This window comes from Marmota marmota, unplaced genomic scaffold (genome assembly GCF_001458135.2).
Source record: "Marmota marmota marmota unplaced genomic scaffold, marMar, whole genome shotgun sequence".
Taxonomy (NCBI): Eukaryota; Metazoa; Chordata; class Mammalia; order Rodentia; family Sciuridae; genus Marmota; species Marmota marmota.
Genome location: NW_026000093.1, coordinates 37,801,426 through 37,821,699, shown reverse-complemented (window position 1 = coordinate 37,821,699; position 20,274 = coordinate 37,801,426).

Here is a 20,274-nt window from a genome sequence, read left to right as displayed (position 1 = left end):
CCCAACTATGTCCTTGTTCAGACACAGGTTCTCAGTTTCACTAGATTGTAAAGTCTATCAGAAAAGGGGATATGTCTGCTTTGTTCCTTTTTTTATGTCTAGTGTCTAGAACAATGCCAGATACAAGGTGTTTGCTGAACAAATATTTGCTTAGTGAACAAATGAGTAATACTAGTTAAAGAACAGCAAAAGAATCCAGAAAAGATTAAAGAGGAGCCAAGAAGATGATAAAACATTGGAATATTTCAGTGCCATGAAGTTCAGGAAGACAAGTCTTAAAGAAAGATGTTGTCAACTGAGTTACCTGGAACAATGGTCAAATAAGAAAATGCCCAAGGCACATCTGTTGGATTTAACAAATGCAAAGATTGTTGCTTATCTTGACATAATTTCCATCTGGATATTTAGTTATTCCACATTTCATTTGGGAGACACAAAATGAAATCTTAGTTCTTTAGGAGGCTCCTCCTATCTCTAGTCAAGTTCTGGGGAAGTTTGGCACATGAGAAGGTTGGGAGGAGAGACTTTCAATTAATCAACACATACAGGGTGCCTCTTGGACATCTTCTGTTCAAGTTTCCAGGGGCTCCTATATCCTGACGCTGTGGCTCTACCTCCATGCTATACTTCGGACACAAGCATCTCTGGTCTCCTTGTCTGAATGTACCAGGAAGACATTTCCTATCTGGAGCCTCCCTCAAAGCTCTGCCTAAAGAGCAAGGTGCATTCTTGCTTGTCTCTTGATCTTCACTTCACTAACAAGCTGCCTCATCTGTCGGGTTTTGCCTGCATTATCTATCCATCCTTCCTCACCTCAACCCAAAGACATATTTTCAACAGGGAGAGCGGATAAGAGAGCAAGCAAAGCAATTCTCTTTCCTGTTCCCTTCATTTCATCTATAGTTCAAACATCTTTTTACTTTTTTTTTTCCACAATGGAACTAAAGGGAAGACTCAAAGTCACACTCTTATTCCTCTCTGGTCAATCATCCTCTTAAGAAAAGAACCAGAGACCCAACTACCTGCTTGAATAGGGAGAAAGATAAGTGTGAAATACTATGAATATTTGACATTACTGATTTAAATGACTGACATTAATGACTTAAATACCTGACATTCATGATTTAAAAATTATTTCACCATGTGAAAAGGACAATGTTCTTTCAGACAGATGACTAGAAAAGAAAGAAACATGGAGGTTGGGGCAGATGTGGGATTGATGAAAGTTTTCATTTTTATGAGACAGAAAAGACAAGCATATTTAAATAATAATAGGATGAAGTCAACAGAGAAGTAGAAGTAGCAAGAATGAGGGGTCCGACCTTAGAATGAGAATTCTATGAGATTGGTAGGGGTTGGGACCCAGGTCACTGTGCAGTCTAATAAACTTTGACTGGAAGAGAAATGTCTCCTAATCCAGTATGAAGGTTGGAAGGGAGTTTCATAGGTTCCTAGTGGGTAAGTGAAAGAAATCCATTGTGATAATGTCTAATTTCTCAGTGCAGTAGAAGGCAAGGTGGCACTCAAGGATCTGGATTTGTATAAAATGAAGTTGTAAAAGAATACCTGAGTTTTAAGGGTCTACTTTGGGTTGCTGACCATTTTTAGTGGCATTCATCTGGATGGTTCAAAGTTTTCTTCAACAGGACTTAGCAGTACAGGTTTCTAGGCAAAGGATAGGCAGACAGTAAGAGTGAGCCTTGTTTGGAATTTTGCCAAATAGAATGGATGAACAACAGTTTTCTTAATTTACTTATCAAGAGCAAGAGTAATGGGTAGACAGTGGCTTTTTAAAATTTGTTTAGAAATAGTTTGCTATTTTGCCCAAGTTCAACTCTCCCACCTTCCTCTTAAATTTGACATAAACATCTTGTATATATTAGATCCCCTTAAGCCTAATGGATCCAAAGAATTGTAGCAGCTGTAAAGCAAATTCAGTGAACTGAAATCTGATTACTGAGGCATATGCTGTAGAAACAACCACGGAGTCCCTGAGACTCAACAGAGGAGCTGAATTTGTGTTTATTAAAGGGAAAGAGAAGGATATTTACGGAAGTGTTAGTGGCAGCAGAGAGATTGTGAGCAAGCCATGTCCTTTGTTGACTTCTTACAAGTGAGAATAGGTTTTGATGATTTGGAATCTAAGCCAAACATTCTAGGGGGACATGTCCTCCTTTGACATGAAAGTGAACTCTAATGAATACATTTGGGTTTCAAGAGTAGGGTGCACTTCCTATTTCTGTAGTCAGTTCTAACTCAAGTTAATTATTTTAAAATAAATATATAAGTAATACATGAATATATTCTTACTTTAAAAGATTCGATTATAGAGAACTATATAAAATCAACAGTTTTCTTCTCTTCCCTACTTTAATCTCTTCCTCAATCTTTTTCCCCACACTTGCATATAAATTTCTTCTAAACACAGTATCTGCAATTCCTTCTCAAAAATGTCACACCTATTTTATAGTACCACAAAGAGAATATCTATTCTTTAACTCTAAATATTAGCTTTTAAATTTTAGTACTTTTTTAAGTTTTGTGACTCTGAGGAGAGAAAATTATATAATAATTTGCATTTTCCTGAATACTAGTGAGACCCATTGTCTTTTCATTTGTTTTTATGGATATTTGAATTTCTTCTGTATATCATCTTTGTTCATACTCTTTGTTCATTTTGCTCAGTTATGTAATTTATCTTTTTTCCATAGATTTATAAAAGATTATGCACTATGGATGTATATCTTCATCTTTTAAATAAGTAATTAAAGATAGGTATATCACTGTTTCCTTCAGCATGTTGCTTTATTTTTTGCTTTGTGTATGGTATCTCTTGTTGTTCAACAACTTTTAATTTTAATATAGTGAAAAGTTTTTTTTTCTTTTTTTTATGCCATTAGGTCATAAATTTTGTATAGTAAGTACTTCTATATCACCAAAATTATAAAATAAGTCCCTTTTGTTTCATTTTAATATTTAATGTGTCTAGAATTTGTTTTTTTTTTTGTGTGTGTGTGTATTGTGATTTAGAAACTTTATCTTTGCTTAAATTGTTTAATCATGTCTATGCCATTTGTTGACAGTTCTCTCTTCTGCCCTGATAGAATGAATTTCCTTTCTATAAATTAAATACCAAAATACAAGTGAACTGTTTTAAAGGACTTTCTTTTGTTCCATGATTTGTCTGTTTCTAAAAAAGTAATGACTTATATTTCTAGCTTTGTAATGTTTTCATATTGGGTAGATATCATTCCTGATTCTTTTTCCTAAACTGCTCTAGTTCTGTATAACTTTTTTCAGATGACCTTTAGAATTATCCTAAGTTTATTGAAAAATCCTCTTGTAATGTTTTACAGATTTCTTATTAATTTCAGCTCTAAGTATTTCAAACATTTGTTATTAAAAATATTTTGATTGGCAATTGCTGGTGATTTGAAATTTTTAAAAATTCTTATTTGTCACTGATTTACACATTGAATTCTTTTGTTAGCTGAGACAGCTTCTCAGTTGATTATCTTTTGACTTCTAAGCAGGCAGTCATTAAAAAAAAAACAATACCTAGAGCCTTTATTTTATTTTCTTGTTTTATTGCATTATTAAGATATCTGCTTGCATACTAAGGGTGATAGCATATATTCTTGCCTTTTCCCTAATTGTACTGGGAATATTCCAAATGTTGCAACATTATAGTACTTGCTATAGATTTATGGTAAATACCCTTTTGTACTCTAAAGTCTTTTTTCTTTAATTTTCTGAAATATTTGAATTTTTAAAAAAATTCAGTCATGGGTATTGGACTTTTTAAAATTGTATTTGCATTAATTAAGGTAATTATATAGTTTTTCTTTAATGTGATAATAAATTTAGGGATTACATTTAGAATCTTTCTAGGGAATTACACTTATGTTTTTCTGGGGAATTGAATCTAGAGTTTTTTAATGTTAAATAATTGCTACATTCTTGGAATAAATTCTACTTTTTATGTCTTATACTTTTAAAACTTTGTATTTTATTTGCTAATTATTTATTTAGTGCATTTCATCTACTTTCATAAGTGTTTTGAACTTTTTTTCTCTTAGTCATATTCTTATATGATTTCAGTTTTAGTATTAAGTTATTCTTACTGAATGAGTTGACAGTTTCTCCTAGTTTTGTTTGTTTTTTCTCTCTATAATTGGCATAGTTTATTATACATGGAAATTTATCATGCCTTGAAACTTATCCAGACCTGTGGCTTTTTCTAGAGGCAGATCTTTTGCTATCTTTTCAATATCTTTAACTTCCCTTACTATATTTAAATTTTTTATTTTTTGTAATGCAAATTGGGCATTATAGTTTGGATCTAAAATATCCCCAAAAGGCCTTGTGCTAAAGGCTCAGTCACCAGCTTGTGATGTTATGGGTAGTGGGAAATTAGGCCTTGTAGCCTAATGGAAAGAAGTAGGTCCCTGGGGGCATGCCTTTGAAGGAGATGTATTTTTCCTGGCTCCTTCCCTGTCTCTCTCACTCCCCATCTCTGTTTCCTGGAAGCTATGAAGTGAGCAGTTCTGTTCTACTACATGCTCCCTGCCATGATGTTCTTCCTCACCATAGGCCCAAAGTGAAGGGTCCAAGCAACCATGGACTGAAACCTCTGAAATCATGAGCCACAATAAGTCCTTCCTCCTTTAAATTCTTTTTTTCAGGCATTTTAGGTAGTAATGGAGAGCTCACTGATGCACTGGGATACTCACAATTCCTAGAAAAATTGTTCAAACTGTATTTTGATGGTTTAAAATAATAATACTGGCATTTTATTTTAAAAATATTTCATATCTTTATCATCTTTCTCATTTCTGATATAGCTTATGTAATCTCTCTTTTTTCCTTAATCAAACACTTCAAAACCTTTATCTTTTTCTTCATAAGCTCATCTCTCTGTGTTGTCTGTTATTTTATGGTCTACTTAATTGGTTTTTGCATTTATATTTTCATTCCTTTATTCTTCAGAGGGATTTATTTTTTTTCTTTTTCTTTTTTTTGTTTTTGTTTTTGTGTGTGTGTGGTGCTGAGAATACAACCCAGTGCCTCACACATGCTAGGCAAGCACTTTACCCCTGAGCCACAACCCCAGCCCCAGAGGGATTTCTTTATTAGTCATATTTGGCCTCTTTACTTAAATGCTAAATTCATCTATTCACATTTTTGATAATTTTATAAAAAACAATAAAAATGTTTTTCACATCACTTGTAGCACCAAATTTAAGCCCATGCCCCAAAGTTCTGCTTTGGCTGCATAAAAAAGTTTATGTATTGTGGAATATTTCAAATAATGTATAATTTCTTTTGGAATATTTCAAATAATGTATAATTTCTTCTTTAATATAAATTACTTAGAAGTAATTTGTCTATATCATTTTATTTTAATTTCTACTTTTATTACACTGGGACCAAAGACTATAATCTCTTGGACTTTATTATAAACATTTAAACATTATTTTTGTGGTGAATATAATTAATTTTTAAGTGGAAACTGAGTAAAATAACAGTCATTACCTAGGTTGTGACCCAGATATTATAAGAACATCTCTTTATAATTTGGGGGTACATCAGTTTTTTGTTTAATGCATGCTCAAGTTTGTATATGCTGACTGAAGAAAAATAGTGTGCATTCTCTGATACATGTCATCTTAATTACCACAAAGCTATCATTTGTGTTAAATTATTACTTTATATCTATTTGATCTGTTGATTTTTGAGGAATGCATGCTAAAGACTCCCAAGATGATCACTGATATCACCAGCTGGCTGGGCTGGCGATATGAACTGGGTTTCAGGGAGCTGGCTGTATCAATAACTAGGAAACCATGCAACACACAAACATAAGTTTCTAAGGCAGGATGGCTCAGCTCGGTGACCCAAAGATCAGCTCCAGGGCTGGAAGGAGCAAGACAACGAACACACCCAAAACCTTTTATTTATTGGGAAAATACATTCGAGAAGGTTCCACCCAAATAAGCAAGGGATTAAGTTTAAGGGGGTTGCTCATCCCCATTAGGTAAAGCCCAGGTGGGGCTTGAAGCAGGCTCTGTTGCCGAATGAGGGTAAAGGATGCTTGCCTTGCTCAGCTTTTGCAGGTGTGCGAGACCCATACCCCTACTGCTCAAGGTGGAGGGGAGCAAGCTCAGCTCAGGGGTGACAGGTGGCTCCCCACACATTGATATGTGGATTTCTTATTTAATCATAACTGTGAATTTTGTACTTTTTGTAAGCTAGGATTATGATTCTAATAACATTTTGGATGAATTATATCCTTTTGAGAGTATAAAATGTATCTTTTTGTTTCACAAAATGCCTTATGCTCTAGAGATTACCTGGTGACCGAATTCTGGCCCAATATCTGGTGACTTGCCCAAGGCCTCAGAACTACACCTGATTTTACTTTCAACTCCATTCCTTGAACTCCAACTCCTGAGTTCTCTCCACTAGACAACCCTCTTCATACACAGGAGGAAGCTGAGTGACTTTGCCAGAAAGCAGTTTTTGTTTCCTCTAAGCAGACATGGCAATTTTCACTTATTCATTCTGATGTGTTGATATTTAAGATATCTTAGCAATATCAATTAACTCTGACAACACACAGTAGTTTCCTGACAAGATGGAATGGAAACCAAGGAAAACAAAGCAGGAGAATAAATATAGACTAAGAAGATAATAGAAGTGAGTAGTATGTGTACACTTTTCTTTCAAAATCCTTTGCAAGCAAAGCCAGCCCAACACTGAAGAAGCTAAAAGGAAAAAAAAAATGTCTATAATGAGACTTATGATACTGTATCCTCTCCTTAATATTCACACACAATCTCTTTTAATTAGTAATTTGCATAGGATAAGATTTAGATAATACATTAGGCAAGAAAAAAAATGAATGATTTAATGCTGTGCTTTTATTTCAAATCCGTCTCTTTCCCCCAGTCTTCCTCAGAGCATACAGCAGAATTACCTGGAAAACCTGTCAAAATCAAGATCACTGGATCCCATTCCCAGAGTTTCAGATCACTGGATTTAGGAGGGGATTTCTGAGAAGTTGCTAGCAAATCCTGATGTTGCTGACTCAGAAGCAACACATTGAAAGCCATCTTTCTAAACTAATATCTTTATTTGGGTAAAAGATCAGTGTCAGCTTCCTTTCCTGGTGCCCCCTGCAGTGGAGGGTGTCTAGTGTTAGGTCCTAGCCAATGGGCCCAGTTCATGCAACTTCTGGGTCACCCCCTTAAAGGCAAAGGGATACACCCTCCCTTTCCCTTTCTACCTTCCTGCAGGTTGAAATGCAGCCATGGGGGTCAGCCATTTGATTACAGAAGAGTGGAAAATACCCTGGACATAACAGAGTCCTGAAACACTGTCAAGTATTTGACCAGTCCTGATCACATCCCAAACTACTTCATGAAAGAAGCAAACCATCTTTTATAAACCACTGCCTTTTGTGGCCTCTTATGACTACTTAAGACTTATCCTAACAAACTCGTGAACATTTTGCAGTTCCAGTTTACTTTCAACAAATCAGCTGGAGTGATTCCTTTAAACTGTAGATCAGATCTCTTCACTTCTCCACTCAAAACCCTAATGGATTCTCATTCCAGAGCACAAGCCAAAGTCATTGTCCTTGAACAGGCCATTGCATAATCATCGGTTTCTCCTTGCCTCTTATTCCTCTTACCCTGGCTTTCTCTACCCCAGCTCCATGGCACACCCTGTCTGTCCTGCTTCTGTACAGGACTCCCTTCCTCCCTCACTCATTCAGATCTCAAGTCTTCCCCAGCTGCTCTCATTTAAATGTAACAACACCCCTGGTCCCCTCATATCCTGCTCCATTTCTCTCTATAGCACCCATTACCATCTGACACTGTGCATATCTTATTTATATGATTTAACATCCGTCTGTCTTTTGCTAGAACTTAGCTACAGAAAGATGAAAATTTTTGCCTGTTTTGGTCATTGCTATGAACCCAAACCTATATGTAACCTGGAACATATAGAAAGTACCCAAGAAATAGCTACTAATTAATGAGTTAATGCATTCTTGAATTTGTTCTTTAATGAAAGAACAAAACAAAGTCACAGGAGGCAGCACTGAATGATGAGAAGCAGAAAAGTGTGCTGGCTAATAACATGGACTTGGGAACAGACCTGTGTTTGGACCCAGCTCTGTCATTACTAGCTTTGGGACCAAGTGATCGGCATCATCTATCAATTAACTTGTATAATATATGGGAAGGCAAGTCCACAGAGAATAAATATGTTTAAGATGAAAGAGAACAAACTAGGAATTATTCTTCACCTCAGCTTAAATAAAATGTTTGAACCTTGCCTTCCTCTTAACTCCTCTCCTTGAATCTTTTACTTGTGATCCACTGATCCAAGGGCTTTCACCATTCCTGAATTATCATAAAGTTGTTTCTCAACATGTTTCAAGGACAGTCTCTATCAGGATCATCTGGTGTGCCTAGAAAAATGCAGATTCCTGTTCTCACAGATTTACTAACTGGGACTCCAAAGGGGCAGGACCTAAAAATCTACATGCAATAAATTCCCTTTGTTATTATGATGCAAATCAATGTTTGAGAATGACTAGCAACTAAGTTTGCATTAGTCATTCTTTGAACAATAATGGATGAACAGGCTCACCATGGTACATGTGAGAGACACTCAGGTCCCCATCTGATTTCCTCACTGAGATGTGAACATACAGGCTTGCATTTGCCTAAGTCAGTACACCACTCTAGAGAAACAGATGCTAAGGATTACAAGGTTCTTCATATTTGTATAAATTAGAATATTTAGATAAGCACAAAATTAAGATGAAACCATTTAAGGATAAATAGCTAGAATCCAATAAACAAATTACCTCCAACTATAAAGCCATGAATGTGTTTTTCCCCACTTCAGCTATCTTTAAGACTCTTCTCTCTATTCTAGCTGGTTACTGTCCAGCTCTGATAGGGAGAGTGTGATGGGAGTCTCCATCACTACCAAGTGGTACTGTGTCTGTTCTGTTGTTAGAGACCTGGGATCCTCTCTGCTTCCATTCTTCCCTTGGTTATACTCCATCCCCTTGGTCAGTTCATATGACCTTTCCCTCTGAATATCCAGTTTCTAACTGGATATTACAGATTCTGGATATTACAGGGTCTGATATTACAGATTTTGAATACTGCAGCCATCATGTTACTTGCTCTGTGCATCACTGGGCCTGGGAACTCCTTGGTCCGCAAGGGAAACCTTTGGATATTGACATATCATGGGCTCAGGCTGGGAACAAAAACACTGTTTTATTTTGGACATATTCTTTGGTTTGGCAGGTTCACCAGTCTGTAATCATGTTCTCTGGTTCTACATGACCTTCCCCATAGCATCTGCTCACTAGTAAGGCTAGTTTTTCCCAACCCTGATTCTACATGTTTCTGGCTTCTTCTTGTGGGTCCCTCAGATACTACAATCCTTCCAGCCGAGCCCAGCTAAACGTAACAGGTTTCACTTAACAAGGGAAAACTTACGAGTTATTGACAAAGATACAAATATTAGAAACACAATTGGTGAAATGAGTGAGATTGGGGAGGGGAAAAATAGGGTATTCAAACAAACTAGGAATTTTGATAAAAGTAGTCATGTGTCACAGAGGTAACAAAGGAGAGTTCTGCTATTTGAGAAGATAACCATAAGAAATTTTGAGTTTGAACATCAACTCAAAAGAGGTCAGCTTTAAAAAGTCCAAACTAAAGTCAAGAACCAAAATGTCATCCTTCAGGCCAGTGTGGCCTGATTCTTGGGCACAGTAGGTAGGATTGTGTCAGTAAGTTCTAACATCCACAATCAGAGGTGTTGTCTTAAGGATCTTGAGATCCTAGAATGGAAAAGAAATATCACAGTAAGTAAAACTCAGGGAAATGAAATGGGGACTATGCTCAGGGAATGGCAGCAGGATGCGCAAGGTGGGATGCTTCATGCCTTCAGATTAGAGTTTAGGGCAACCTATTTGAATGGCCCCACTGCAAAGATTTAGTCCACAAGAAGAAGCCCTTTTCTAGAAATTATATAGAAATAAGATGTGTAAATATAAACATAGTAATGTAGATCCAATAAACCCACTGAGCACTTAGCTCTATCAGCTTTATAAATAATCACAAGTAAAAATCTTTGGATAAACTTACTGTATTCTGTTGGGACTCATTTAGATCTCATTGGAGTTCAAAGTTATTCATTTTATTTTCCCTAGAGATTCATCTTCTCATCTATAAAATGAATCCAATACCTCTTCACAAGTTTGCTATGAGTATCAAATGAAAATAATTATATGAAAATCCTTATCATCAATAGGTAGATAATTATAATTATGATTATTATATATAATATATATAGATGAGGGGGAAAATGTATGAATATTGTGAAATGCCCTTTATTAGTATTCAATGGTAAGGAAAAAAATGAGATGGAGCTAAGCCAGTTGGACCAATTGTCTCAAGGCAAAAGATGATTCACTAAGGTGTGCGAATCAAGGTCAAATATCACAGATGGGGACACCATTCATGGATATAGCCTTAAGTATTAAAATAAAAGGACAAAATAAGTGCATACCTAGGAAAACTATCCAAAAGGTTGGAGCTATATCAAAAATAAGTTAGAAAACAAACACAAGATAAATTCTGGCTAAGACAGAACTTGAAAATAGTTGGAATTTATCAGGGACCAATTTTGGGGAGATGATGTTAACTCCATATTTTGGGCCTAGTCTGCCAGATTTATGAGGCCTTACATATTCAGATATGCAGTGCCATGCACATCATCCTGGTTGTTCTAAGACAGTACTCTTTTACATTTGTCATAGTATAATTACTAATAAGATCCATTTTCACTGGTTGCAGTGGCAGATGCCTGTAATCCCAAGATCTCAGGAAGCTGTGGCAGAAGGATCGTGATTTCAAAGCCAGCCTCAGCAAAAGCAAGGCACTAAGCAACTTGGTGGGACCCTGTCTCTAAATAAAATACAAAATAGGGCTGGGGATATAGCTCAGTGGTGATGTACCCCTGAGCTCAATCCCCAGTACCAAAAAAAATAAAAAAGACCCATTTTCACTTTCAAATGCCTTCTACAAATTTGGAAATTAGTAGGAAAAATGAGATGGTCGGAGGCAAGAACACCAGAAACAATTGCAAAGGGAACAGAAATGTAGGAGTGCCCAGCAAAACCCCATTCCACTGCTTTAAAGTGAAAAAATATTGGATCATGTTTTAGGATCAACATTCATTCAAGAGCCAGTATGTATTTTTGAGAGTAGACAAATATTTCCTCCTCATTCTCCTTGATATTCTGTCTGCTTTTGGAAATTTCCTAGCCAGCACCAAGCAAGGGGATGAAAGATCTGAGAACAATTTCATATAATTTCAAAACTTAAAAAGGTTTTTCTTTTTTAAAACCATGGCTTTCTTTTTTGTTGGCTCTTTAGAGATACCTCTATGCAATGGTTCTGATGCTGTATTCTAACCTGAGGCTAGAAGGAATTTGTTTTCAATGCTGCTTTCTTCCAAAGGCACTTAATCAAGAGTTTGAACTGTGCAGAGATCATGGGAAACCAGAACAATAAAAGTAAAAGATGCATTGCTTTAGGAGGCAAGGCTAGGAAATTGCATTCATAATAGGGGCAAATGAGCCCAGGATATGAAAACAAGCTGAAGATCTATACCAGGTTGATGCAGAAAGTGGTGCAGAAATGATTAAACATGAATCAAAGACAAATAGATGCTATAAGCTGCACTGAGTCACATAGTATGCTGGCCTGACTCATTAATTTATTTCTCACACAGAGGAACAGATATTTAAGCCACTTATCTTTTCTCCCAGTTCTCTTCCAACCTTCTCATGGACTAATTTTGCTTGAGTCATTCCTGGGGTTCACTCTTTCCACTTTCCTGGCCCTATAGAATCCACTACCTTGGCCATTCATGACCTCAGAGATAGGGTCATGCTGAGGGCCATCACTCTTATTCCTTTAGTACCTACCCTATCCTATTCAGCAAAGCATCAAAGACAAATGTATGATATTTGCAACAATGTGTGAAGGCATTTAAAATTGATACCTGGGAGGGGAATTCCTTCATTCCTTTCAGTGACATGGTTATTTATTTAGTCTTTTGTTTAATTCCATGGGTGAGTCATATATTGTTTTTAAATTAAGAATGACCCTCAGGTACAGTCTTAGCCTCTGAAAAGCCTGTTGCATGAAAACAGGAAGTCTAGGAGTGCTATTGGGTGAAAGCATATGAATAAGGTATCCCATAGGATGAAGCCCCAAACCTCAACTTGGAGAGTCTCCTCTTTTCTTATTATTCCTAAAAGGCTAGATTTACGTTCGCTGAGCACTTACTGCTTAGGAAACCCACAGCGGAGGGATGTGTCTCCATTTTGTAGGAGACTGATGAAAAGCTTTCAGGCAGGTCATAAAGAGATTTGGAGAAAGAATGTTTTACTGAAGCATGTTGCTAGAGGATTTCATGAGTCTGTGAAAGAGTTTTTTCATCTTTCACCCAACTGTGTTTCTTTAACAACACTATAAAACAAACAGGGCAAAGGAGGCACCTGAGATAGAGAAATATCTGCCAGAGGCTATAAGACTGATGTCACTTTACTAAGTTACCCACAGAGTTAGAGAGATGAGAAGATTGGGCTATTTTTTTAAATTTACTTTATATTGTTATTCTTTTAGTTTTAAACTTATGAAGCCTGAACTTAGTAAACTCAGTTCTCAGGTCTTCCAAAATCCAAACCAGACTACTCTAACTAGAGGTGAAAATCATAATTTCTTAAAGGTACTTTTAAGATGGAGGAGTGTGTGAGTGTATAGTGTCCCTCATTATAACAAAATACCTGAGACAGACAAAATAAAAGGAGGATAGGTTTATTTTTGCTCACAGTTTCAGGTTTTAGTTCAAGGCCTATTGACCCCTTTGTCTTTGGGTTTGGGTTGGCACAACACATCATGGCAAGAGCAGATGGTAGAGAAAGCCTATTCATCTCACAGCGGCAGGAAAGCAAAGAGAGGGTCCCAATATTCCCCTTCAAGCGTTTGCTCCTAATGACCTAACTTCCTTTCATCAAATCCTACCTCTAAAAGGATCCATTACCTCCCAGTAATGCCAGGGACTTGGTATTAAGACTTCAATACATGGGTCTCTCGGGATATCCAAAATTCAAATTATGGCAAAGAGCTTTGGCCCTACTTCACACCTTCTGAACCTAAACTCCTAAAGGGAAACCAGGATATGGGTACATTTATAGAGCACCTCAAATATTCTGTGGGCACCAGGGTTAAGAACTATTAAACTATACTATATTATCAATAAATATGAAAACAAATAGTCTAAGTGATTACACAAGGTTATTTTTCTGTCATTGTCTAAGACTAAGATCTTTATTATAACAGCAGTGTGCTAGTCATCTTTTTTTATTTTTGTTATTGTCACAAAATAATTGAGAAAAACAACTTAAAGAAGGAAAGATTTATTTTGGCTCTTGATTTCAGAGGTTTGACTCCATTATTTCTGGACTTGTAACGAGGTAGTATTTCATGGTAGAAGTATGTGACAGAGCAAAACTACTCATCTCATAGCAGCCAGGAAAGAGAACAGAGGGGAGGCTCCAGGGTCAAAATATATCCTTCAAAGATATGCCCCCAGTGACATGCTGCCTCTAACTGGGCCCTACCTCCTAATAGCCCTATCTGTTATGAATTCATCAATAGTTTGACCCAGTGATAAAGTTAGAATGCTTATGATCACTTCCCCAAACTCCAAATCCTGAATATTGCTTCACAGGGGACCAAGCCCTCAACACTTGAGCCTTTGGGGGGTACAGTCCATATTGAAACTATCTAAAGTGTGTCCCTTCCCTAGGTATGACGTATTTAAGTTTTAAGTATATAGAATAACACATATGGATACATTCTATTCTAGGACTAGACCTCAGAAAGCCTGAATCCTGGTCCTATTAGAGGTAAATACTTGCAGAAATGTGAACTTAGATTCATCTACTCTTAGAGGAAACAAGAATGAGTTGGTGTGGTACCTAAGCCTGGCGGACTGGTGGGCTTATTCCAGAAGGGTAGTTTTCAATAGACTTTTTGTTGTTTCTACCCACCAAAATTGAACCACAGTAATATTTCCACCTACCTAATGTCCTTGTATAATATTTCCATTTGCTTGCTTGATATCCTTGTCAATACTTGAGCCTTCAGTCTTTTTCAAACTTCACCCTTCTGGTACACATATGGAGATTTCCCATTATAATTTTTATTGTGATTTTCCTGATGCTTGAAATATTTAGCACTTTTTCATATGTTTACTAGCTGCTTAGATACATTCTTTTGTGGAATTTCTATTCAGGAATTTTTGCCCATTGTTTTATTAGGTTATATTCCAATTCTTATTGATTATAGGAGTTCTTCATATTTTTCATTTATTGGTGCTGTCTTTTGATGGACACATTTTCTAATTTTAATCTAATCTGCTATATAAATATTTTCCTGTAGGTTGATGTCTTGTGTATCATGTTAAAATTTCCTCACATAATAGTAGTTCCTAATTCCTAGTCTTGTCACAGGAATTAAATTAATTGATGCTAAGTAAAGGGCATGGTTCTTAGTAAGTACTACATTTGGCATTTGTTAGGCCATTACCTTTGCTAGTGCATAATCTCATGAACTCTGTCATCTCCTAGATTCCATCATGGTGTCCCACTTAATCCCATCTGACTAGATGATTACATGGCTGCCTTCAACATGGAAACTTGTCACCTTAGTTCCAGTGGCTTTTCCTGACTCATTTGGAACAAACCAATCAGAGAAACAAATATAGTTCCCAAAGTATCAACATGTCTATTAAGGACAGTGACCACATCGAATTGTTTTTCCCTCCCTTTTTAGTGGCTGTCAATGACATTACCCATTAAGCTTAAAGTCTTGATTTCAATTTTCAGGTAATTAAAAGACACAATCCCAGCTGCCCTTGAGATTATCATACTCCTAGCTTATTAGTGCTGTCCACCTTTTATGAAGAACAGAAAGGGTGAATAATTTTCTATGTCACTGATTTTCTCTGAGGGCATTGTATCCATTTCAGCTCTAACTTAAATTAAGATCATGGGTTTTAAGTATGTGCTCAGTGGTAGAGTCCATACATAAAAGACCTGGGTTGGATTGCCAGCCCTGAAAAAAAAAAAGCCAATCAAATATTCTTATATGTAACTCATATTCAACATGCATTCAAATGATATCTTTCAGGAGGAAATTGCATCTGATTTACCTCTCACTTAGTATTTCATCATGAGTTCACAATATTGATTGAATGAATATTAAATATATTATATATAACACAAATTACATATGTGATAGAATATAAAATATATATTTTAACAGCTTCTAACTGGTTAAGTAAGCAAATACCTTACTTTCATAATTCAAATCCTGTATAGATCCTGGCCCACTGTTGGGGGAAGAGGTGTTTAGGACCTTGAATTATACGTAGCAAGCTTCGAGTTCTTTTGGTTCTACCGTAATTCCAGCATTCATTTATCCATCTGATCAACCAAAAAAAAAAAAAAATGCCAGTCACATAATATGGGTAAGGCATTGAATTAAATTACATGAAGCACATAAGAAAATAAAGATGCATTCAGCACTTAGAGGCATGGTGATCCAGTTGAATGACATCTGCAAACCTGTAGTCATCAAACTTGGGTTTTATAGAAATTACCTGGAAAATGTTTAAAGTACCCAGGCTCCACTTGAAAAACTTTCAATTTGATAGATCTGGGTTTACGATTGTAATTCTGCCTTTTAAACAAGCTTTCTGTTATTTTCGAGACAAAGTAACAGGGTCTACAGTTTAACACTTCCCTCTAGCATAGAAGCAAACTTTGGAGGCAGGATTGAAACTGCTCCAAACAACGAAACTCAAATCAAGTTAAGCTCCAGAGTGTGGAAGAAGATACCTGGTCCATCTCTAGATGACAATTGGTCTTTTTAATCTCGCTCTTATCTTGAAAAATTGGGCTAAAGAACAACTGAAGACTTGGAATTCTGATAATTCTTTAAGATTATGGTGTGAACAGTCACAATACCAAAACCTTTAAATGACAGATAAAATATAATCCATTTAGTAAATGTTAATGCATAACTAAGCTTGCCAGATTGTTCATGAAATTCCATAATTTCCAGAAAAAGAGATAAGAGTTAATAAATGAGTGGTCTGATATTGCTTCATCTTTGGAAGGTAGAAGGAATCATATAGATACTTTCTTCTGTATAGGAAAATGACTAGAGTCTTCTTCCTATCCAGGTATTAGTGGCAGGATGAGGGCAGGTCTCATGAAAAACTGATACACAGGCCTGTGGGTCTTATGCATTGGAATCTCATGTTGTATTATTTTTGTAATTCTGGCGTCCTCAATTTAAAAAATTAACAAAACATTCTGGAGTGACTGGCAAAAGAAAACAAAACTACTCAGGGAGAACATTTGCATAATTCAAAGCATAAGGTTTTCTGAAGTAAAAAAAAAACAAGTCCCAATGAATATGAGAGCACAATCAAAATTCACAAAATACATGAGCAACAATCATTTATGAATTTTAAAAAATCAGAAAGTGAAATAAGTATGAAAATAAGTTCCCTGGAACATGAAAATAATAAAATAGAAATCATAAAGAGAGCTTTTGAAAAGTACATTTAAATGGTTAAAAAATTAAGAGAATGAAAACACCTAGGACTTTGAAATGAAAGCATTTAGCTGAAATGTAAGACACAATGACAATTTATGCAGCATATTGACAATAGCTACAGAGAAATTAATAAACCGAAAGATGATTCTAAGGAAATTACTCTCCTTGAATGTCAGAGAAGTTAAGACTGGAAAGATGAATAAGAATTTAGGAGAAGTCCCCAAAAAAACAAAGGCCAATATTTTTTCTGATATGCAGATGCTAATTTCACAAGGGGGGTGCGGGTCAGGAAGAACAGAAGTACTATGGATTAGACGAAGGAGAATGAAGGGAAGGGAGGGGGAATGGGAATAGGAAAGATAGTAGAATGAATCAGACACTACTATTCTATGTGCATATATAATTATATGACCAGTGTACTTCTACATCATGTACAACCAGAAGAATGAGAAATTATACTCCATAAATGTATAATATGTCAAAATACATTCTACTATCATGAATAACCAATTAGAACAAATAAAGTTCTTTATAAAAAAAAGAAGTTAGGAGAGAGGACAATAGGAAAAAAAGCCAGTATTTATGTAACATTTGCTCTATAAGAAGATAATAAAAATATTCAAACATAAAAATAGTTTCCAGATTTGATGAAATTCACAAATCTTGAAGTTGATGAAGAATAAAATACCCCAAGCCAAAGAAAAAATGGTGGGGGGAGTGTTCAGGGAATTGAACCCAGGAGCACTTAATCACTGAGCCACATCCCCAGCCCTTTTAAATTTTTTTGAGACAGGGCCTTGCTAAATTGCTTAGGGCTTCGCTAAGTTGCTGAAACTGGTCTGAAACTTGCAATCCTGCTTTAGCCTTCCGAGTTGCTGGGATTATAGGTGTGCACCACTGAGCCCAGCTGAAGAAATTTTTTAAAAATCTAAATCAAGTGATTCCCTAGGGAAACTTTAGAACATGAAAAGGAAGTTTAAAGACAATCATAGATAAGAGACAAATCACTCACACAGAAGCAATTATAAATGGAGCAGATTTTCTTTTTTTTTTTTTTTTTTGTGACATCTGTGTCTCTTCCTTTTACTTGAACATTAGCGGCCACTGTAGGGTATTGTTATATCTCAAGGATTAGGGAGGCCTGGGGAGAGGGAGAGGGGCAAAGCAAGAGCCATTGATGGAATAGTCAACACACTCAACATTTATCAGTGAAGTCCACAAACTACCAAAACAGTAATATCCATGACCGCTGATCACAGCTCAACATAATAGACAAAATAATCATAAAGCCTGAAATATTGCAAGAGTTACCAAACATGACACAGAGACACAAAGTTAGCATATGCTGTTGGAACAATGGCTCCCACAGTCTTGCTCAACACGAGGTTGCCACAAACTTTCCATTTGTGAAAAATGGGACATCTAGAAAGTGCACCAAAGCACAGGGAAATGAGGTGTGCCTGTACAGATGAGGGCTCCATCTTCAAAGTGCAAATATGGTCCATCATATTTGATAACAGGGAGAGAATGTCACCTGCAATCATTTTTTTAAAAAATTTATATTTTGGGGGGCTGGGGATGTGGCTCAAGCGGTAGCATGCTCGCCTGGCATGTGTGCGGCCCAGGTTAGATCCTCAGCACCACATACAAAGATGTTGTGTCCACCGAAAACTTTTTCAATAGCAGTAAAAGAAGTCAGAAGACAGTAATAATATCCCCCCAGTATTGAGAGAACAAATACTCAATCCATTAAACCATTATTCAAAATAGGACAGAAACACGAACAATTTCCAAACAAATACACTGACAGGATTACTACTAAAGAATGTATGTCAAAACAAAAAAACACAAAAAAAAAAAGAAAAAAGAAAGAAAGTTAAACAGAATAAGGAAGGAGAATACAACAGAATGCTGACAGCTAATGACAGCAAAATAGTTTAAATATGGACCAATGTAATGAAAATCATCTCAATAAAGGAAAATAAACCCTATTAATAGTTTAATAGGTTATAAATAAGATAGGGTCAAAACATTGACAATAATTCAGAATATAGGGGACTGGTGATCAGAGTTAAAATAAATCCTTATATTATCTGGGACAAGAATGAAGTTTTTGATTAATTTTGGCCATTGTGAAGTCAAATACTCACATTAAATTAAACACAGAAAAAGAAAGTTGATTTTGTAACATCCAAAATAATAAAGGGCCAAAATAATAATAATAATAATAGAGGGCAAACAAAGAAAAAGTAAAACCTTATTCTATTTAATATGAGAAAGAATAATTTTATTTAAAAAATGGTGAATAAAAATGGAAAAGAATATAGTAAAATAAATCTAAATATTTGAATAAGCCCTATCCAGGTAAATAGATTAAAAATAGAAATTAGAAGAAAAAAGTTTTTTAGATTTTTAAAAATAAAGTTGGTCTTACTATGAGAAATGCAACTAGAACAAATAACCCAGACATCTTGAAAATAAATTAATAGAAAATGATATAACCAAAAGGGCAAGATGACCATTACAAAATCTAAAAAACAATTTTCCAAGAAATCAAAATAACCTTGGGTCTGCAAACTCTTAAGACAGCATCAAAATTTACATAAGGAAAAATAAATAAATTTCAAAAAGAAATTGACAAACCTCTGACCATAATGAAGAGGTTTTTTTTTTCTTTTTTTTGTAGGGAAGGGTACTGGGGATTGAACTCAGGGGTACTCCACCACTGAGCCACATCCCCAGCCTTATTTTGTATTTTATTTAGAGACAGAGTCTCACTGAGTTGTTTAGTGCCTTAATGTTGCTGAGGCTGGCTTTGAACTTGTGATCCTCTTGCCTCAGCCCCCTGAGCTGCTGGGATTATAGGTGTGTGCCACAATGAAGAATTTTGACCTATATCTTTCAGTAATTGATAGTAAAAACTTAGCAGTAACATTTGAAACATTAGTCCGTGGTTAAGACAACTAGCTGTTCACCAATAATTTGTGCTTTTTTTTCTTAATGTGAAGTTGTCCCTGTGACGTGGTTGTCCAGGCCACGACTTCATTTTCTAGCCACTTTTCATATAAGGTATGACCACATGACTTGTAGTTAGTGTTAGTTTGTTTTGATCCCAAAAGAATGGGACATAAATTAAAAAAAATAGTATTTTCTGCTCATCAGGTTGAAAAAATTTTAAGCCTTATAACACAAAGTATTGGCAAGGATATGAAAACAAAATTGCAGTATATGGAGCTTCACCAAGATAGTTCCAGGACAAGTAAGAGCTGAACAGGCACTGGAATTTCGTGCCTCACTAAAGAAAACTAACTAAAGATGAGCAAATTAGATCCTCAGAAGCCAAGAAGCAAAGTATCCTCATATGCAGTCTTGTGCAAAAATTTCAGGAGAAGCACATGAAGAACCCAAATATTTCTGTTAACTTCTGAGTTTTCTAAGAAATGCTCAGAGGTAGAAGATCATGTCTACTAAAGAGAAAAGAAAATTTGATGATATAGCCAAAGTAGGCAAGGACTGGTATTAAAGAGAA